The sequence below is a fragment of the Struthio camelus genome, chromosome 2, assembly GCF_040807025.1.
Source record: "Struthio camelus isolate bStrCam1 chromosome 2, bStrCam1.hap1, whole genome shotgun sequence".
Lineage (NCBI taxonomy): Eukaryota > Metazoa > Chordata > Aves > Struthioniformes > Struthionidae > Struthio > Struthio camelus.
In genome coordinates, this window is record NC_090943.1 from 110,909,772 (window position 1) to 110,932,964 (window position 23,193).

The window sequence follows — 23,193 nt, forward strand, 5'->3', positions numbered from 1 at the left end:
GCATGGGGACAGGTCGTTCTGAATGATACTGATATTCTAGGAAAAATAGTAATTTTACTTCTTTTGAACCGTATTTGATTGCATTTGTTATATTTGAACTGTGCATGTATATGTTATAACAGAATTACATTCCAGTCCATATGAAAACCTTAAAGTAATTATATGTGGAAACTGAACTGAAGACCTGTGGACCACAAAGCGTAAAGTTTTTCTCGTGAAACCACCTTTTAGGTCAGGATAGCATGTCCGCTATTACTGTCATATACAGAGGCCAGCTACTAGTGGGAGATGACAAAGCTACACATTGTTTTGTGGATGCACAATTGCCCTTAAGCATATGATCTTTCTACCCATGTTCAAGGAAACTCTGCTTGACAGATAATTAGAAACTTTGGGATGAAATCTCTGCTTTTCAAGCAAAATAATCATAAAGGTGGTGGATTAACTCCAGCAGCAAAACATCTAGGGGAAAGAAATACTGAATTTAAAAAAGGTATCTTCTGAAACAGCTCATCTACTCTACAATAAAGTGAATGTTAGTGAAGTAATATATTCTTAGCTAAAGATTTTAATATTAGGATTTGTCATACCATAGACAGGAGAAATGTGCCTTTGAAAAACGATAGTTCTCCATTTATTAAGAGAAAAGTGTCCGGAGAAAGTTGATGTCAGCAGTGCCAAGTAGCCAGAGAGATGCCAAGTTTCTTCATGATGCATGTTTTTTAATTCATTTGCTGTTGACAGGATAGACTTCAGAATCTTTGTGTGTTTGTGTATGTATGTAACCAGATACACAAGTTTAGAAACAGAGGTGGTTTATTTTAGCAGAGTTTAGAATTCTTCTAGTAAACACTCACAACTGCTGAAAAGCTACACCTCTTAATATTATTCCCTTTTCCTGATATTTCTGTGCCTGTATTGAAAGAGTTCACAAAGTGATTCAGTGATTCAGATGAATTTTCTGACTTCACGTCATGTAAGTTTAAATCACTTTTTCATTGTGTAGTTCATTATTCCAGGGAATAGATATAGAATGTGCTATACTGGTATTTTCTATGTAGATAACTAAAGTATCACAACCATTTATGGAATCATTCTGCCTATGTAAACACAGCCAATAGAAATGGAACTTACTAGCCTAGCCTTGATTCTGCTCTAACATACCTGTACAGCTTCTGGTCCAAAGCTTTCTCACAACCCACTGACTATAGTACTCCTATGCTTTTTTTAACCTTGGTTCTTAAGATTAGCTTAAGAGTCTCTTCCTGAAAATGCAATCACTTCACCTTATGTGCCTACTTACTGTAGGGTTTGTTTTGTTGTCGGGTTTTCTTTGTTTGCTTTTACCTTTTTTGGACTCTGTATCACACTTCATCTTTTTTTTTTTCCTAAGGAAGTTTTCTCCAGCAAGATAACTTGCTGTTGTTTCCAGAAAGATGACTTGCTGTTGGATCTACTAACAGTATAAATACATGCTCTAGATTACTGTTGTGTGGAAGTAAAAGGAAGGGCTGAAAAGCTTATACAGAGAGCCAACAAGAAGTGATAAAGGAGTTTTATCCATGATCACGCTACTCCGGGTATGCCATGAGAGGGCAAAAAAAAGTTTTTCCTGAAATATCTATCCACAAGAAAAAGCTACATTGGCTTTAGAATTCGGAATTTGTCATGATGTGTCACTGAGTCAGACTCACACCCTGGTTTATGTCTGTGAGTAGTTCTCTTAATAAATGGCCTGGTTTGAGAGTGTTCAGCATCTGAATTTCTTTTATTTTTTTGATCTGGTTATTCTTCTTTATCCAATCAGAGGCCATAGTAACGCTACTTAATTTCAGTTAAGTCATGGTAACCTTAACTTCTTTAATCTTAACGTCTTTAATCGGATCTTTTTATGAACTTCTCCAGTTTATTACTTCTCAAATTTTAAAGCATTATGTAATTCTTCAGACTGATGAATGTAAAATACTCCAGAAACTCAGTTAACAGCTTCTGATAATTATCATTTCACTGGATCATTTCTAAATATTGTTAATTATATCTGCTTTGCACTTGAAAGCTTTCTTTTGCCTTCTTGAATCATAAAATCACCAGCTAAATGAAGAGCTGATACTAAAACTCTTAATGAATATATGCTTGAAGGGCTGAGAAAAAGAATCAATTTCCAAAAAACAAAAGAGATCCAACTTATTAATGAATCTCTTAGAGATGTGGATTCTTATTATCTGGAGTTTCTCTCAGGAATTAAGGTTTATCAGTGTATTTGGAAAAGTGCTATTATGAAAATTGATCTTATGTCTTGAACCACTCTGGAAATGTTGTGGAAATTTACATAATTCTTGTTACAGCTAATCATATTTTTCCTTTGAGAAGAACAGTACAACCATTATATCCTAATATAGTAATCTTTATGTGAAAAACCAAACAGGAACAGAACTTAGTTTGGTAAAAAGTTAAGAGCAGTACTAAAAGACAATTAGAAGTTCTGTTTAAAGAACGAATTGTGTCCAGTTGCTTGGAGCAAAACATAGATAAGACAATACTAGAACCATTTTTTAGCTGGAAATACTGATATTTGCAAGTTTTTTTTTTTTTTATTCCCTGAAATACAATTTAGCAATATCAGAACTTCAGTCTGATTTTTGAAGAAAATAGCATCTTTTCAGAAAACTGATAGATAATGTCTTCTTTCAGAGTATTGAAAATGTTCTTATTAAATTAAAAGGGAGAACTGAAATATTCTAATGTGCTTTTGATCAAAACACTTTGAGATAACAAGAATATGTCCCGAAAGAAAGTGTGTGTTGTGTGGTGTTTTTGTTATTGTTGTTGTTTTTTGTTGTTGTTAGAGTGCAGGGTAGGAAGGGATCAATTTTATTCTCTCAGGAAAGTTAAATGGCACAGAATTGTGGCTTCTGTGTAACCCTGCTTAAAATGAGGCCATTCCAGAGAGCTGTTGCAAGAAGTAATGATGTAATGAATCCTCTTCTTTTAAATAACAAATGCCTCTTCAAACTCGAGCTCACTGGTAGCTTTTGACAGACATACATATGAAGTGATGTTGATAACTCTTGAGTAGTAGCCTGAGCCCATGTTCTTAAAGGATTTACAATAAATTCACTAAAATAGCAGTTGAGGAGTACAGAAACTGTTATTTTGTATGATGCTTTTTTCTGTGGCAGCTCTGTTCAAAGCACCGCATCCAAACATCCAGAACTGGGACCTATTAGGTATCCAAATGAAACTCTGAGGAGATGACACTTGTTCTTAAGATTCAAAATGTCTTAGGGACAAACATAAATAAATATTCTTACTCAAACCTGAAGTAAACAGTCTGACTTGGAAGGTCCCTTCGGTACAAAGAAGCGTAGCACAATGAGATATCCTATATCTGCTTCTACTTGCTTCCTTTCATACCCTTACCTACTTTCTCTTTCTCTCTCTCTCTCTCTCTCTCTCTCTCTCTTTTTTTTTCTCCTCTTAAAATAAAAGGAGAAAATAAACAGTGACAAAATCCTGATTACTTAATGTGAATAACAACTTTTCATCAGTGCTGTAATCTTGGTCTAATGCTCTGCTTCCACCACTGATAACAGAGGTTACTGATGTTTTATAATGAAAAGCCTTGTCCTCAATTTCTTAAAATGTTATAAGAAAAAAGGAAGGAAATGTTGTCACAGTGTCTAATAGGAAGAATTATCTCCTTTTTACTGAAGAGCAGAAGTTTGGAATTCATCAGAAAGCTGCCTTTCTGTAGAAGCACTTCTTGCCACTTCAGCTTGAACTTATTTCTTAAATAGCTGAAACGGTACACAGATGAAATTCTGACCACTCCACTTGCCATCAGCTGGCCTCCTTCATCACACCCCTGGTTGCAGTCCATGCTACCCTTTCAGCTGAGTATGTTGCAGCCTAAATAAAGCATCTCTCTACAAGTGATGGCCCAGGTTACCACTGAGCTTACAGATAGAGAACCTGTGTGTCTCTGTGCCGTTACAAACATTACTCCCCATACTGCTTGAATGCAAAGTGGATGGAAAACTGCTTGACTTAAAATGTGTAGTTGGAAAAAGCAAAATCTAAAGAGATGAATGAGAGAGTGAATGCTATAACAGAAACCTTAATGGCATGGCTGAAAGGTGAACAGAGGCTGATGAGAAAGGGAGAATGCATCCTTGATGCTTTTAGTAGGTATTTTCTCAGCCACTTAAGGGATAGCTATTTCTGAGCAGTACAGAGAACAGCAACTGTCAGTGATTTTGATGCTGTGCTAATAAATGCTAAGGAAATGTTAATAAATGCTAAGGAAAAGACCATAAGAAGTTGGTAACTGTTTACTGTGGCTTTGATAAATAAGGCGTTGCTTGCATTTTGAATAGCCGCTTATTAATTGAATTTTATCCATTTTGTGACTTAAGCAAATTGAGATTCCTAGTGGCAGAAAGATGATAAATAATGCCTTTAATTTTTGAGTATACAGACTAGGTCTTGTATTGTCTCCTTTATATTGGTATGCTTTAAGTCCTGGATAGGAAATCTTGCCTAAGCTTCCTTCAGAGAAAAGGTTAAAACACCTGAAAATCAGAAGAAAAGAGGATAGGAGTTATAATTCGAGTTCACAGCAAACACTTTTTTATTTTATTTTATGAGATAATTGTTTTACTCTTCAAGCAATCTATGAAACCTCCAAGGGTAAAATAGATTCACTGTATGCCAGTTCTGCCCCTGTTGTATTTAGTGAGACAGATCAACAATATTGGTCTTTATATGACAGCCAAAATAAGCATTGATATCACTATATTAAAATGCTCTTTACTGATTTCCGGTAGGATGCAAGTGTCTTCTTAGAGATGTATCATTTGACTAAATACGCCTTCTTCGGAGAGCTTCCTAGTATGGCCCATCTTAGAGTGCAATTTCCTGATTGCTTGCATGTACAACCTGAGCGAAAAGTGTTATGTGAAAACTAGGTCAGTCCTCCGACCTGAATGACTTATAGTGTGCAAACAATTATAGCAAGGCAGATATTAGTTCTTTTGAAGACAGCCTCCCTTGGCTCCCAACCAATAAAATATTCCAGATCTGTCTTCTGCCCTGCTGTGCATACGAATGCCCTTCTCTGATCCCAGCACAGCTCACTGCAATTACGTGTATACATACATTACACAACAGTGCTGGCCCACGAAGGAAAGGGTATCTCTTTAAAATCAGCAATCAAATGCAGCTTATCTTTCCAAACTGTATTTTTAGGAGTCTTTGTGAGCCCTGTTGAAGGTTAACCTACAAGACTTCGGCCAAGAGAGTGTGCTTGTGGAGTTTACTACTCAAATGATGCAGATTCCTTCCTGAGGTGGAGGATTCCACCGTGAGAACATGTAGAAGAGAAGTAAGCTGCCTACTTGAGGTCGGAGATGGACTGATGTCTGTCCAGAAGTTTGTGGAGAGAAGCATGGAGGCCTTGGATATGTTCCAGGAAATTTAAAATGACAGAAGATCAGCGAGAGATTAGTTTACGTGCGTAGCTAAAGCCAACAGCAGCTTCTACCTCTCGTGCAGTTCCATCTTGCTTGCCTTATCTACATGTTGTATCCTTGCAGCCCAATCCCTTCCCTCTTCTCTGCTTCTGATGGACTGCTAAACACAGTGGAGGGTGATAGTTCCCAGGAAGGAGACAGCAGAGCCAGTGACTTAGGTAACTGGCTAAGTGGTCCTGCCAGACTGGCTTTTTTTTTTTTTTTTTAATTCAGAGATTTTTAGATTCTTGAAACAAACCTTTAGCTGCAAGCACTGGATTAAATTTTTGAATTACTTGTACAATTTGCTTTCGTTGCAGTTATTCCAGCTTTTTCTGAATATTTGAAAGAAATAACTTTTTTTCCCCTCTACTTGCTCATATCTAGAGATTAGCTATTTGTCCTTGTTCCTTTTTCTATTGAGTTGTGGGAGGTCTTCCCCACTCTTACTGTGTTTTAAAATTATTCTTTGTTAAGTCTATTGCTCAGATAACACCTTTTCAGCTACATGCATTTTATTCTGATACTTGCCGCCTTCTCTTCTCCCATCTCCACACTCTCTCAAGGTTTCAAGCTCCAGTTTACATTATTATTTCCACTATTTCATGTGTCTATGTGTTTATTTTTCCTAGTAAATGTCAGGGCTTGCAATGTTAAATTTGTTTACATAAGAAATCTTTTTGAAGGGGAAAAATGTGGGGGTTGCAGGGAAGGTGGGTCAGATTTAGAACAGAGGGCTTTTGCAGAGCACTAAGGAAGGGTGGGGGGAGGCTGAGTTAATAGGACTGGAGCAAAAAGAAGTCTAACTGTTCTTAAAAATTCTCTTAGCCACTAAAAATCAGTAACAGAGAGTGAACTACTAAGAATTAGAAATACCAAGCACACTGAAGGGTTTATCTGTGAAGCGGTCAGCCAAAGGCACAAAACTACTCATCATTGTAAACACACGAGCAGATGCTGCTGGCTCCTCTAGCCCTGGAAGATACAATTTCACTGCCCTTTGCTCCTCTTATTCTCCTGCGCCCTGTGGACGTGGGATGTTATGTCTTCCTGAAAGTTAGCCTCAAGTCCAGCCTTTGTAAATCTTTACCTAGCATCCTGCTCTGAGCCTGCTGAGGAGGTGCTCGAAGAGGGTTAAGAGCTTCTGGTGAGTGGCTTTGAGCGAGAGGCAATTGGCAGCATTGCCAAACAGTGCAGGTGGCACCGGCCTGAACCCGTCAGATTTAGAAAGGGTTGTGCTTGGCAGCAGCAGGTGCTGAGCTGGCGGGGGACTCTGTGTCGAATTCAATTTACTGGATAATCTGGCTCCTCAAACATTCAGCATAGATGCTTGTTCCTGCTTAATGTTAAGTAGCTGAATAAACACAGTCGAAGAGTGTTAAATAGCTGCTGAAAAATATAAGTTCAAAAATACAAGTTCTTGAAAACTCCAAGAGCTTTCTTGCACAAGTGCAGGAAAAACATTTTTACTCTTCTGTCTCCTAATGTGTTTAATCTGTACAGGACGTCCATCACTATTTCTGGATCACTCAGAAGCTTGCCAATCTCTTCAATGCCTTGTATATACTTCCAAAAACTCAGTTCTTATACAAAATTTTAAGTATGAATCTAAATGCCAGGAGCTTGGAACAAGCTTTCTCCCAGATTTTTAAAAATAATTTTGTCCCACTGATAAAAGTTTCTGAGTATCCTTCTATTTGTACAACTCTCTGCCTTTTTTTTTTTTTTTTTTGACAGAGTAAACCAGGATTGAAGAATTGAGTAAGTGCATTGTTTCCTCTATCTTTTTCCAAGTTTCAGTTTCACAGTAATTTAAACTATTTATTTGAAAATTATGGAGGTTTATTTCAATAAAAAAATGTACCTGTGCTTTAGTAAAACAACATCAGCAAGCTGGGAAAATCCTGTCAGCCTCATGTGGCTTAAGTTTATCTCAGTGTAAGTTGTCGTGTGCTTATTGTATGTCCAGCTTTTAAAATGTTTAGGGTTACCATAACATAGCATGGTACCAAAGACTTTTTTTTTCCCTCAGTTTAGTACTTTCCAACAGACGTTCAGTCTTACTCAAAAGCAAATTCTGCTCTTGAGTCCACTATATTAATCTTTTTGAAAAGCTCTGATTCTTTTTCTTTTTGACATATTTATTCTCTCCTCTAGTTATCCTTTCAGTAACCTATGCATTGCTATGATTGAGAGGTCAGACACAGCTACCATTGTTAAATGATATCAACACTTCAAATAAGAGAATAGGAAATAAGGATAGTGAAGGGGATTCAAAATAACAATTCTTCTGCGTTTATATAGTTAATCTTGGCAGCCTTCTCCTTAATTGTAGCTTGCAATTCCTGTCAGTCGTTTTTGAAATAGATAATCTGAGGCATCATACTGTTTTGTTAGTGATTTGGGTTTTAACAGCCAGATGCTGCATATGGAGTGTATTCCATCTATTATATCAGTGAGGAAACTTTCAGTGTTATGGATATGATAGGATACATCTTTCCATGTTGATCATAGGATTGCAATGATTGTAATTGTATTCAAAATATGTCATGATGTTTATAGACATCCCAGACCATGCATTGTGATCAAAATAGCAGTTTTTCCTGCTCCCAGCCATTGTAATACTTCTAAATGATACTTCTCAGATCATTTCCCATTGCTGATAGGTCCATAGCAGCCACTCCCACCTGCAGGGCAAAGGAAGAAAACGTATCCTCAGTTTGACTAGAAAAAAATAAACTAAGGTGACACGGTCAACTTGATTATAGCTCTAAGCAGTGTCAGAACCCCAAGACACTTTACTCACAAATGAAATATCTTTGCGTTAGAATATTTGCACATTCTGGAGGTAATACTGATGCTGTAATTATGAAAACTTGTGCTAATGTGCTCATGCTTCCAGCCCTCAGAAGGAACTTGGGTGAGGGAAAGTATTTAGCTTCTTAGTTGCATATCTTTTTTTAAAAAATACAGTAGGAATATATTAAATTAAATTCCACATTTATTTGCCTCATCATATAGTGAGAAAGTTCAGCTTATAAATCACAACTGAGAATTTTGATCATAAGTGAATAGTAAAGTTTTTTCACAGAAATGCAATATTTTTAAAACATGAAGAAATTTCATAAAAGAAATCAAGGCAGAAGAGTCCATATTTGTTGGGAAAATTCCAAGTAAATTCAACCATTTTTTCATGATTCTGTGAAATAGCTAGGAATTAATAATGAGAGTTGTTTTGAATGAAATGTAAAGTCACAAAGCTGTGTGACTAAACAAGGATTTGAGAATTAGCAATAAGATCTTGTCCAGACCTGTTCTACGTTAAAAAAAAAAAAAAAAAAAAAAGCGTGTTGGGGGGAATAATTAAGATTACTGAGAAAACGAAGAAAGGATTCTCTTAAAACAAGATAAGTACTTTCAAACAACCCGATTTTATATATCTAGCCCTTTCGCTTAATTTTTGTGTTTTTCAGAAATATCGATATTGTCCTTCTCTTTGTTATTAAAGATGATTACTGTATGCAGAAATTCCATAACAGAATACAATAGAGTTTTGTAATAGAATAGAGTAGAATTCATATGTAGTAGTCTAACTTCATTGCTTTTGTAAAAATAGATACTTAGTTCACTGTCCATAACACACCTCTCAATTCTGCCTGCAACACTACATGCTTGGCCCTCCTATCCACTACATGTCCATTTAACACTTCAGATAATCCCAGTTAGGGAAAATTGACAGAAATATTTCTGTTGCTCTCACTGTGCAACCCTTAAATGTGTGTGTCTGATAATCTTTAATCAGTGGGTATTTATTAATAAATGGCTATTGAAATTTTAATAGTCAAATTATCAGCTTTTCCTATGCTTGTGGAAATACCAGCACAGTTTATATTAAGAAAAAAAGCTAGTCTTTGGACTCATTACCGAATTTACCTGCAGCATTAGCAAGTAATATATAGTTATAAGGCAATTTTTCAAAACAGTGATTATGTTTACATTACACGTATATGTTAATTGCATGGAGTGTTAAATTGTCACAGATTTCTATATAGTCATATTTCACTGGATAATTATTTAGAATTGCATGGCAGTAATGGCAGAATGGCAGTAATGGCAGAAACTTTTGTTGTAGCCATCTGGCAAAGTGCTGCTTCTTTTTTGTATTCTTGTTTCCTTCCTGGTTTTGCTTTGGAAGAATCACTAGTCATAGTCTAGGTTGAAGTGTAAGACCAGCTAACTGCAAAATCCTGCACTTTGGTCCTCAGTAAAAGAATTGGTCTATGTAGTTTCTGAGAAATATAATTTATTAAGCTATCAGGACTAAGGAGGTATCTTACATAATTTCCTCACTGGGGTGTATTTTGGTCACTGAGAGTTTTCTATCGAAAATTGCAAAGATATTTAACTCTTGTAGGCGGAATCCACCGGACAGAAAAGCTTCTTCCTTGCAAAATCCTACTGCCATTCAATCTTGCCACAGTTCTGTATGCAAAACCAACAGTAAGAGCAATCTGTCACTTCATAAAAATACAGCCATACCTGACTGGCACTGGAAGGAGGCTGGCATTGGTGAAGAAGCTGGCAATAGCCTACCTGTTTTAGAAGGTCAGTGAATACATTTTCAAGTAAATTTTCAAAATAACTGTAAAAAAGCTAGGTATATATTTGTAGTTTTACAGAAAACATTTCCAGAATATACAGCCGCTCTTTAGAAGTTCATGAGTTATTAAATACAGGGATTTCTTCTTCTCAACATATAAAAGTCTACTCTTTTTTTTCAAGGTAAAATAAACTCAGATGTGTTTTTTGTGATCTTCGTCTCTGAAAATGTACTACCTTTTAGCTTAAATTCAGTATCAGGCTTATTATTGTATTTCAAGGTAAAAATGATATTCACCTTATGGTAAAATTAAGATGTATGAGAAACATTAATACGGTAGCTATGAAATGTTAAAATTTGTTCTCTTGAGACGTGGAGCAAATATTTCGTCATATAATTCTTTCCTTTAACTGTTGAGATAATTCAGTCATCCGCCTATAATATTTTTTCACCAGATAGATAGCTTTTTCTAACCATGAGTAACTTCCAATAGGCCTTATGAAGGGCCTTTAGCACTGCAGGCTCTTATTTTAACCCAACATATAAAAGCTGATCCAATCTAAGGATGCACTCTGAAGGCCCAGTAGATATTACTTACCTTGATAGGTCTGAATCTGGCACACAAACAGCTGCTTTGGCAGAAGAATCATGAACAGTGATAATATAGTAGTTTTTATAGTGAGAACTCCTTAGAAAAAGAAAAAAAAATCTGGTCTCAGACCCAGCTCATTTCTTGCTGTGTTCCACATAAATACTGCATCTCTCTGTAGTTCGACTGTTTTTCCGTTTTCATTTTCCTTTTTTCTGAAATATTTCACTTTTATAGCATGCTGTTAAAAAAAAAAAAAAAGTAGCTTGTTGGAAAAGTTGGGCGTGAATAGCATGGAGAAGAGGTTATTTTAAAATGCCTGAAAAATTGGATGTCTTGCCACTACTAGGTAAATACTTGCAAAGGCTCTCTTCTGAAGGATTTGTTAGCATATAGTTCTTTATTTATCCCATGACTTCAGAGGGAAATTTCCTTTCCTTATGGAAATTCACTTCAAGGAAATTGTTAATGTGCTACAGATATTCTTATGCGTGAATCTGCATACTTCATGGATACTTGAGATACCGATTCTTTAAAATGTGATCTAAAATACTGTCAAAGGGATAAATAATCACATACAGCAACACATTACCTTCAGACACTTGAGTGTTTGGTCACATTTTGTTTCCTTTTTATTAAGCTTTTTAAATCACCTGAAATATTCTCATATTATGATATGAATAATATATGTAGCTGTGACAGCAAAGATGTTGGTTTCACAAAACACTTAGGGACTTCTGTAAGAACTTAATATACAAAAATCTGTGACGCTTGGTAATTCATTCATTAATACTATGTGTTACTAAGGCCTCATTTGTTTAATATTGAACTGCACTGAAAATGATTCTCATGTATTTTTATTAGATTGCTGCACTAACTGATTCAGCAGACATCATGAGGTAATGGAGACGGGTAAGAGCTGATCAAAGCTCTGTCTGGTTTACTAACTTCAAAATCTTCCATCTCCACTACTTCTAAGGGCTATTTCTACCTTCCCAAAAGGCAGGTGTTGTTAGAGTAAAGCCAGGAGAAGCATCCTTTTTCCAGTGCCTCCCCTCTTTTTGGACCATAGAAGCTGTGGGATGAAACTCTAGTTGCTTTCTAGAAGTGAGAGACGTTATTTTGTAGAGTCACAGAGTAGCATCCCTTCTTTTCCCATGTGCTCAGAAGCATCGTGAGGAAGTCAGCTGAAAAATATAAAGCTTTGGATACCCATCTAGAGGTTCCCTGAGGAGCTTGCTACTGTCAGGAATAAGAGTTCAATGCAAAAAACCTCTTCACTATCGTTCTATTTTAAAAGTGGTATTTTATTTGACACAAGTATAATGGTAAGGGCCTGTGACTTCTTAGAAATGTCTTTCTTAGTGTTTCTCATCTCTGTCACACCAGGGGAGAAAAAGTCCTCTTTCAAGATTTTCCAGAGGATGTAGCATTATATAGTTATCTCCGATGTGAGTTGTTGCTGAAGATATTCTTTACTTTGTTGCTTATAGGATTCTTATCTCTTCCTGTCTATCTATCCAACTTCTTATTTTCAGAGAGAAAAAAAAAATGTTGTAACTTAGCCTCTACCCTTTCTCAAATGATTTAAACTGATCAGCAGCTTAAGGACAGATGTACATATACATATGCATGTAACTATTTCTTTAAAAACAAGGCTAAAAATGATTTGTGATCAAACTGAAATAAAAGAAGAAACCCTGTGATTCTAGTTATGGCATCTACTAGCAGTATGTATTGAATTTTAAATTCTCAGACTTATATTCTTGGATTTGAGGTCCGTTCATATTCTTAGATTTGAGGTCCAAGTTTCATTGAAAGTCTAAAAGAAAGAAATTTTTCATTTATTTTCAAAAGGGTTTTTGTTTTGTTTTGTTTTGTTATGTTTTTAGCAGTTTTCAATGATCATATATCTCAACAGGTATTCTGCCAAAAAGTAGTCAACTAACATTTCTCATATCTGTGATTTGTCTATTTCTACCTCTCTTCCTAAAATAGTAAGTAGTGAGGAAAAAATTTACAAATATTTTAGATGGGGAAATACTTAAGAACTTTTTAGTTTGGCTTTCTTTCTTGAGTAACAAATATGCTAAAACTCTAGCTGCTTTCTCAAATATGACAATTAGGGGATCATTATTTTAAGTTGTTCTTAAGCAATGATTTAGAAGGCAAAAAACCTCTAAAATCACACAGTTTACTTTATACCATACAATAATACACTAAAGCTTCCATGATAAGATCTTAATAGAAGGCAACAGAAAAAAAAATAACAAAAGTAAGGAAGCTCTCTCTTAGATTCAATATTTTTGCTTCACGGTCATGCAGAAAATCAGGGACAGAAATTAGAATAAAAAGTAGGAGTTACAAAGTTGCTGTGTTTTTTCTTGCTTTAAGGACTTTTTTCTGCTGGAATTTGTAGGACCAAGAAACTACAGTATCAGTCATTTACTCCTTCCTAATAAGTTAAGAGACAAGGTGAAAGAATAAGAGAGGAACAGCCTGCCAAGATGTCCTGGGAGGAGAATGCTGTAGTCAGAAGGAAGCACCTTCCTTACAAGCATTATTACCTCTGGTATGTGTGACTTTAGAAAATATTTAATCAGGAAAAAAGGGTTTGGGATTAACATTTTATGCTCTCTTCTTCTAACCCATGCTTATCTGAGATTAACAGGTCATGTCATTGTGGGAGGGTAACGATTTTCTGTTGTACCCAGACTTGGACTCATATGAACCAATGACCTGGTTGTTTGTCTTCTGCACACAAAACAAAATAGAGTCAACCTTTTCTGTTTACTAAATATAGAACTACTAAGTACTTCTAAAGGAAAACAAGTTGTAATTAACACTATTTACCAAAATCAGGCTTGTTTCAATTTATGGATTTATTTTGAATTGTTATTGACATTACTTTTTGCATAGGAGTACTTGCAATTTCCTTACTAATTAACTCCCATTTTTAAAAAGCAATCACTTATGCTAAGAGAGGAAACCCTTGTTTTTATAAAAAGCTTCTGCTAGTAGAGGTGACTTCCGGAATATAATATATACAGAGTCATTTCATTGTTTTTTATGGCTGTTCTTATGGAAAATAATTGCATTGACATGGGAAATCCAAAGAAAGTATTCTAATCTTTGAAAGAAGGAAATGATAGATATACTAAACTTGGGATGAAAGCATAGAATAGCAAATAGGGCACTAACTTAAGAAGCCTGTGTTTTATTCTCAGCTTGGCTGCGTTTTTCTCTTCATCTATTTTCTTTGGGTTCTTCTGTGAGCGTCAAGCTCTTTGGATGAAGTGATGTTCATTACCTATGAGACTACTTCAAACATTCTCAGTGAGAATCTTTGTATACTAGCAATGCTGATTGTCTCTTCCCTCCACCCCCCACCATGTTAATACAAAAAGAAAAAAAAATAGTCTTAATAGTCTTAATAAAGGTCTTATATAACTAAACGCTAGTGTTTTTATGTTTAGAAAAGAATTACTTAACATCTTTAATTTATTTCTATGCATTATGTTCACCACCTGGTGCTTTTGCACACATTCTAGCGACATATTATTTGTGGAGTGTATAAATACATTTTATTCCTGAGAAAAATGTTAGGTTGATTTTTAGTTAAGTTTTGGGAGTGGAAAAGCTGTCACAAAGAACAAGGGAATTTTCTCTTATCTTTATAGATTGAATAAAAGTCTATCCTAAAAGCAGAGCTGCTTTTGAAAATAAGCTTTTCTGTTTTGAAAACAAGATGTTAGTGTGCAGTATAGCACTAAGAGATAATTATTTTGCAAAAATAACTGATTGTTAGTGATATAAGTTGCCTTACCAACGCTAATTTTATTACTAATATATATAGCTGTTCAATAATGTAATTGTTAGTCTACGGTATAGTGTTCAATTTTAGGATCCCGATATAAGAAAGATAACATGGAGTGAGTTCAGTGGAAAGGTCTCCATGACGGTTGGGTGCTGGGGCTTGTTCAGCCTGGAGCAGAGACGGCTTTAGGGGGGCACCCAACAGCTCTTCCCGGAGTTTGCATAACAGGAGGAAGAAGGACAGTGCTCATAAACTGAAATAAGAGAGGTTCACACTGGCTATAAGGAGAAATACTTTCTCTCTGCAGAAGGTCCAACAGTGGAAGATGTTGCCCAAGCAGGCCGTGCAGTCTTTGTCCTTGGAGGTTTTCAAAACCAGGCTGGACCAAGCCCTGAGCACCCAGGACTGACCTCAGAGCTTTTGCAACTTATCCCTTAGATAACGCAAATATAATATTTTAGTGTTATAATATTTCTCTTTTGACCAAAAATCAGGATATTATTATAACACTGTAGAAAAATAATGACTTTTGAAGATCATCTTGTTCTTCCCCTGCTCCATGACATGTTCAACTATATCTAGGTCTTTTCTGCCTTTCTCTGTTCCCATTTAAGTTCATAGCTACCAGTGCTGGCAGCAGTGAGCACGAAGGACAGTGTTTTATCACCTTCCCTTTTGAAAAAACAGTGTGCGCCTTATGTCTCACCTCTGCCATTTCTCAGCATCGGTTCATTCAACCTTTCCTCTTGCACTGTGATATCTTGCACTTTACTCATTCTAACTGAGTATAAAATTTGAGTTTTTCAGTAGTCAACATCTTCCTTGAAGAGCTACATTAAAACTAGACTAGTTCAAATGGGCATTTGAAACACTGCCTAGAACAGAAGTTACTTGTGACTTTTATGGAAAATGTTTCTATATGTGCATGTATATATAAAATGTGCATATATGTATAGTCAAGCATATTTTTGCTTCTGTGCAAAAGCATGACGTTATCAGTGTCCATTCAATTAATGAACTCTATGCAAATTAACCTCTCTCAGGTTGCTACTCAACTATATTTCTGAAGTTGATTTTCTGATGATGAGAAAATTAATTTGTTTGACACTGTGCTTATCCAGAACTGTAAATAGTCAGAAGGAAAAAAAAACCCTATATTTTTATTCCTCTCTTCTCCACTGATAGGTGGAGTACCTGGACTTTGGTAAACTCGGTTACTGGAGCTGTGTTTTCATTTGTGTTTTACTTTGAAACACAGTGATTTAGCTAAGAGGGAACACATACTTAAAAACGAGAGCAACAACGACAAAATGAATATTTATCTGATTTCTTTTCGGTATAGATAGGACCTAACCTTAGAACTCAAATTTTTAAAATCTTTTCTAGGTTTGTTTCGTTCAGGTGTGTTTTCCTCTCTGCATGTGAGGTCTCTTGACATCTGTGTAGGACTATACATTGGCTGTTACTAAGATGAAGGTAAAATGTTTCATTAGGAAAAAGCCCTATGTCCCTTTGATTTCCTAAATCTGTAGTAACTTCTATTTCTGTTGTAATCCTTCTTTTCCCACATCAGTGAAGTTACTTTTGTGTCAATTTATAGCATGTCATGCATGAGCATATGAAGACACGAGAAAGTTTTAACTAAATATGCAGTCAGTATATTGTATTTAAATGCTAATATTTATTTCGTCTAAAGCCTTTGCTGGTTTGATAGATGAAATTATCAAGTGAACTACATAACTTCAGTTTTAGTTTCAAGATATACTCACTACCAGTAATCTTTAGTGTCAAGAATGCCATTAACATCAGATATTTCATTCTTACGTTGAACGTGTGCTTTACTATTTAAAGTGTAAGGCTTCCATAGATCAAGTTTCCGTTTGTGGCTGTGCTTCAGAATTTCTGTATGGTTTTATGCAAGCCTTGCAACCTTTCCATGACTCCATTATTTCTTAATACAATAGAGTACTTGAAAGTAGTGAGGACTAAATCAAATTGCCAGAGCCATGCTATTCGTGAAAGTGGTAGGATGTTACAATCTTTTCAGGCTGTGACAAAAATGGATCCACTTGGAACTTTATCCAAGCACTACAGGGTTAAGAGATGCTTCAAAGTCTGGTAAATTACATGTTATCCTTGTGATTGTGGGATATCTATGTTACCTCTCTTTTAAGAGTATGTGAATAAAAGGAAGTTGCACAAAGAAATGAATGCTGTTGGGTGGAAAATTTGGAAGCAGTCTCAGATAGAAATACTGAATTTAGAACATGACCAGTTTCTTTTTCCTGTTGATCTTCACATACATGCAGTATGATTTTACAATGTGTACATGATATATCAGGAATTTGTATCAGTATGCTCATTATGTTGTGATTTTGTTTCTCATGCTGAAAAACTGTGCTTTTCATTTAATTTAAAGTGTATGTGGAACTACATAAAACTAATGACTATGTAATACAAATATGAAAAAAAAAATTCTTTGTTTCCCCCAGAATCACTTGGATCAAATGGGAAAATTAGGTGTAAAGTTTCAGCTGTTTTAAACAGCATTACTTTTCTGTCAGTTTGCCCTGTCCTTAGAGATAAGCCTGTTTCTGAATATAGAATTCAAATATGAAAACTCAGGTGTGTAATCTGTAATTTCACTTTCAGGCATACCTGCAAACAGAACTTTGACAGAAATAGTCATCAGAACTGATTATTAAATTGGCATAAACATGTTTTAGTGAACTCAGTTTTAAACGCCTATGAGTTCAATGGGAGAGAGAGAATTTACTTTATTTTTCTCAGTTCTGCAGTAAATTTGAGTACAAAACTCTTTCAAGTCCACCCACCTTTGCCTTAGTTTACTTCATAGCATTCCATTCCCAAACACTATTTATTCTGATACTTTCCTATGTTCTAATCTTGGGAGATCTATATCTTTGGATCTGCAAAATGTTAGTTATTGATAACTGTTGCATTATTTTGCTCTTTGATATAGGAACCCATAAAACTATATCTGCACTTTTATAAAACCTTTTAAAATGTCCTATTCCACCCTTACACACCTTAAGACAGTTCTCTACTAAGGTGACATCACTATGAAAGTTCCACTATTCCTTTCAATAAAATTTTCTGCTTTCTAACCTGGAGTAAGACTAGACATGCTCATAAAAATCTCTTTAAATGTTACTATTAGCTGCTAGCAGCCATGAAATAACTAATAAAACCAACAAACAACCAACACTAATGGTTTTTTCCCCAGTAATTTGTGTACAGTTTTCTGCTCTGTTAGTGGCTTAAGAAAGATTATGATATAGTATATGTGTATTTGCAGAAATGAAGAACCTTAACTAATAGAAAGATACTACATCTGTTCAGTAGGGGATACAGGTCTAAGCAGTTTTTGTACACATATAGAAGAACAGATTGTATCTGAAGGATTTTGCCAGTATTTGTGAGAAACTGAATTGTTCTTTAGTGTGCACTTTACATCTTGACACTTGATTTATCAAGACCCCTTAAAGGAGAGGTAGTAATCCTCACTGTTAATCGTCTAATGAGAAATGTACCTAAGAAGAAGACATAGGAAGTTAAGCTTACCTTTCAGACCAGAGAGCTAAGAAGTGCTAAACTAACGGTTGCGTATTCTTTCTTTTCTTCTCATCACTTATTTACTTGTTCTACTTGTTAGGATCACTGATAGTTGCTTTCACCGAGTATGTTGCATCATCAACTTATATTGTTTTATGTGCTTGTTTTAGCACTGACATATAAGACGACTATTTTTCCACTTTGGTAGGCAAGCCATGTCTAATGGCACCTCCTAATGCAAATATACAGTGCACAAATGTTGAAAAGGCTTAAGAATTGTCTATGAAGTTTAACATTCCCCCATATTTAGATAACATAATGGTACCTTGTTTTTAATGTTGTTCAGCATACATGCAAAACAAAAGTTTTTCAGGGAAACTTTGAAAAAGGTTAGGATACAAATGCAACTGGGATGATGAGGTACAACTAGTCATAAGTTGTGGTGTCATTTCGTAAAAGAAATATTTTCAACTATTTTGGTCATCAGTGAACTTGTCCCTGAAAAATGCCTCTGGCGGAAGGAAAAGAAATCTTTCTGAGACTTGTATAAAGTCATTTCTTATATTTTTAATCTTTTATGTGAAGGGACTGTTACTGAAAAAATGGAATCATTATTCCTTGCCATTCCAGGAACACGCATGCAGAGCACTATTTGTTTTATGATTAAACCTCAGCTGTACTCCAGTGGTGTGTGTTCTGTGCTTTCAAAGATAATTTGCCTCTGCTAGGCAAATATGCTGCCTTGATCCTTTTCCTTACTTTTGTTCTGCCCTCTGTATTGCAATCATGGCATTTCTCACCTATCTCCTTTTTGGGGCTTTTTCTCTCACAGTATGCATGGTAGTCAGACTCAGTTTTATTTGCGTATTTCAGTGGATGCAGCCTTTGCCTTGTGTCTGGAGAGCTTTTTAGAAGAAGATTTCCTTTCAGAGTTAGCAAAACATAGCCCTTATTCAATCTTAATTTGTATAAAGTGGCTTTGGTGATCAATGGAATTAAAATAGCTCATTTTTTTTCTTCTTCTCCATTGTCATCTTTTTTTCTTCCTACCATCAAGCAAGAGGCAATTTCCATAATATGCTTTAATTTGCATATCCCAGAACATTCCTTTTTTATTCTACCTGCTTTGTAGATGTAAATAAATAACATTTATTAATGTTTAGTCTTTCATCTCTTTACTGACAGCTTCTACTATTTTAACTTTTCTGATAAACTAAGTTAAATTCGAATTTGTTTTGCATCACTGTACTTAGTGATGATGCAGTTATCAGTAGAAATCTATAATAATTGTAGTCCTGCTTGTTCCTCTTATACATATCAAACGAAGTTGGAGGAAGGAAAGAGAACTACACTTATTGTATACATCAGTTATTAACATCAAGACTGCCTCCAAGATATGTTTTTATACTTTTGAGTTTTATTTTACTGAACACTGTTAGCACAGAAACTAATTATTGCACCAAATGCCATAATCATTTCCACAAACGTTGCATAAACTTTACGAAGGTGCTTTGCATTACTACATACAAATTATTTTTATTGACAGCTGATTAATACAACCTGCAGCAAACTGATGAATGGCTAAATATGTTAAAATTTTAGTTAGATCTTTGCTGCCCATGTGGAGATTTAGTTGCTCAACTTTTTATCAGGGTAGTGATATATAGAATCTTAGAATGACTGGAAATTCCGGTTTTCTGTTAATTTGATTCTGGTATGTTTAAGGATTTCATGTTATAGGTATGACTAGGTTTAATAATTGAAATTGTTCTTACGTGCACTGTTCCATTTCTAAGCTGGAAAGGTTCAAACTCTATTAGATCAGAACAAGAGATATTTTAAGAACAGCATCTGCTTTGTGAGTAATCTCTAAGGTCATCAATTCCTTTACTGAAATACTTCTGTTTTTGTACCGGCTAGAAACATAAGCATTCAATGGTCCTTTTGTGCATATTTCTATTTCAGGTTTAGTTGTAAGTATAATAAAGCATAGATACACTGTCTCAGATTTTTGAGAGATGCAACTTGGGTAAGAGTTCCCATTTCCAGAGCTGTTTAACTGCTGTGCAAATCAAAGAATTGTATTTCCCTTTATTAGTAAGTCTAAGTGTGTGTTTTGAATAAATCTGATGACTAATTAGACAATGCCAAAGAAAAACACCAATGTGTATGTTACAGAAGAGGGGTTTTGTTGTTTGGTTGCCTTCTTTTATAAACAATGCTAATGAGACAAGGTGAAGATTAAGTGTGTTAAACTGTTGGATTTTGTCACTTAATGCAAGTATTACACAGGTGAAAAATGTAGGTACAGTTAAAAATCAAAAATCTTATATTATAGTCTTTGTTTCAAAATAGTTTATTTACTTTATTAAGTTCCTAAAGACAACACTTGTTCAGTTTGGAGGCTCTGTTATATAAGTATTAGCTACAGAAATCATGACTGAATAGCTTTCTCAGGGTGACAATGTAGATTCTTGTCTTTTTTATAACCTGTCGACATAAATCTTACTCAGAAGCTAGTAACTTGGATCTCAACTGAAAAAAGAAAATCCAGTGAGTACATAGTATGAAATATCTTGTAAGAATTTTTTGAAATAGCTAATATTCATTAAGGATATGAAAGATTAGTTTAGCTCGTAAACATTAGTTAGCTGTCCAGCACAGGTTATGATACACATTTGAACACAAACAGCTCTAATGCTTTTTAGCTGGGGGATGTTTTCCCCTCGCCTGCCCACTGATGGCTACAACACAGGGAGAAGATGCTCTTGTTCTCAGTTGTACTTCCCACTCTGGCGTACCACTCCTTGTTTTGGGGTGCTGTGGTGCCAGGTTTGATGACAGTACATCCACCACCTCAGTGCGGCAGAGCAATAATACTCAGAAAGGTTTTTACTGAGGTTCTTGGTGGGGACGGACTCCAGGGTCCCTAAGGTGAGAGCCACCTTTTGAAAAACATTCATGCTCTGTTGATAGCTCTTTTTCAGTAGCATAAACTGATAGATTCTTAATAAATCAGCTAGTATCAGATCATGAAAAGTATCATGTCAGGGAAAGAGACACTAATACTGAATTTTTAAACCGTTGGATTTGTGTTCATCCAAGGAGAAACTATTTTCCTTCTACATCACTTTTACTGATGGCCTATTTTAGTTTCATGTTTCTTGCTCTTAAATGTCTATGCTTTTGGGATTGAGTCTACAGAGACAGCTTGATCTTTAACAGACAGTCAGGTGATGTTTCTACTGAAAATGCTACTGCTAGAAATATCATCCTCTTGCTTAGAGTTTCAGAGAAAGTTAGTACACAATACCCTGACTTCATTGTAAATGTGATTTCACACTCTCCAGCTCTTATTCATTGTTTTTCTTATTGGTTTTAGTTAAGATATGAACACAAGCTGCAGGCAAAGTATTTTTCCCAAGATTTTTCCCTCCGGAGGTAATTTACTAAGTTTAATAACAGCTAAATGTGAGAACAAATTATTGTATGTCTGTTTGGTATTGGGTCATCAGAAGTTTCTTGGCATTCAGCTTTTCCCCATTGTATACTTCAGGTGCACTTCTTCAGAAGAATTTCTGCTCTCTCCTCACAATGCAGAATCTGAACAGAACAGTGAAATGGCAGAGATGGACTTGAAAACCTCCTGTGCAGGTTGTAGGTGTCAGGCAGGAAGGCTTTGTGCGTCCTGGGGTTGCCAGGGGACAGCATGGCAGCTACTAGTGCAGGGGGCTGTAAAGGACTTCTCCATTATATGATGCAACAGAGAAGAGGAAAGGTTTGCTGCCCTATGCAGGACACTGAGGTCAGATTCACTTAGTGTGCAAATTTACCCTGTGCGGTGTTTATGGCAGTTCTCCGTTGTGCAGTATCTCTTTTCTCCAAGGGAGCTGAGGATACTCTCTCTTGGAGCACCTGGAGCAAATATCACCCACCTTCTTGTGCTTCTTATTTCATTTTGCCTACTGTTGCTCATACTTATTAATTTTTCCTAAGTTTCTTCCCAGCAACAACCTGAAAATCTGGTTGGAAGTATACTGTCTGGGGTCATGATTTGGGCTGGTGTGGTTCAAAGACCTTCCTCCTCCTCACTATCTTGTCTTCAGAAGTGACTCCAGGCTATCTCAGAAACATATTGGAAAAAAATATCTTTATGTGAAATATTTATTTGAAAATACAGAGGAGGACAAAAAGCAAACATGACTAAATACTATATGAGGCTTATTATCTGGATGGCGTCTCTCTATTTTATTGTCTTGCAATATTAAAAAAAAAATGTATCTATGAAATGGCATCATATGCATGTCCCTCTTCTTTAGGACTACCTTTTTTACCTTTCAGTAAGCACTGGGGACTCATGAGCAGCCTCTTTGCACTACTGAGGCATCTCTGTCTTACAGTTTCACATAGCCTCGACATAGTTTGCCCAAGTACATGAACTACAGTGGTTTAGGGTTTTTTTTTTTTCTTCCTCCCCTTTGGAGGGTATCAGTTCTTGTTTTTTAATATGATATTTTCTGTTATCAGTTAATATTTTTAATGAAACTTTAGGAAATTTTTTGCTTGTATGCTGCAAAAACCTTCAGAGAAGTCATTTGTACAACTATACAAATCACTTGGTTTAAGAACATTCTATATTCAAACCTTACGGAAGGACTAGTGTTGTGTATTAACATCTTCCTATTTGTATTAGATAGCTATTTAAATCTTCCTTTATTGGTTCTTTACAGTTGTACTATAGTTGCAGTGTCTATTTTTCTAGTTATTGTCTGAGCAGTTTTGCACTCACAGCCAGGGGTTACTGGATTATAGGAACACAGAACTGGAAAGAACTTTTTGAGGAAGTTTATAGCAGTCAAATTGTAAGTATATTTTATAAACTAATTAAGTTCCAAATTAAAATAGGCTTTTTAGACCGACTGCGTATAGTTGGAAGTTGACACAGAAACTCCCTATCTGTTAGTTAGGTGTGCAATTCCCAGCCAGACTCGCTCATGGTTTTTTACCTGTGTGTTTTTTGTGACAGTGCTGCCTTCAAGCATAATTAAGTATTTTATACCCCTGTTTCCTATCTCCTGATCTCCTTTGTAAGGAATAATCA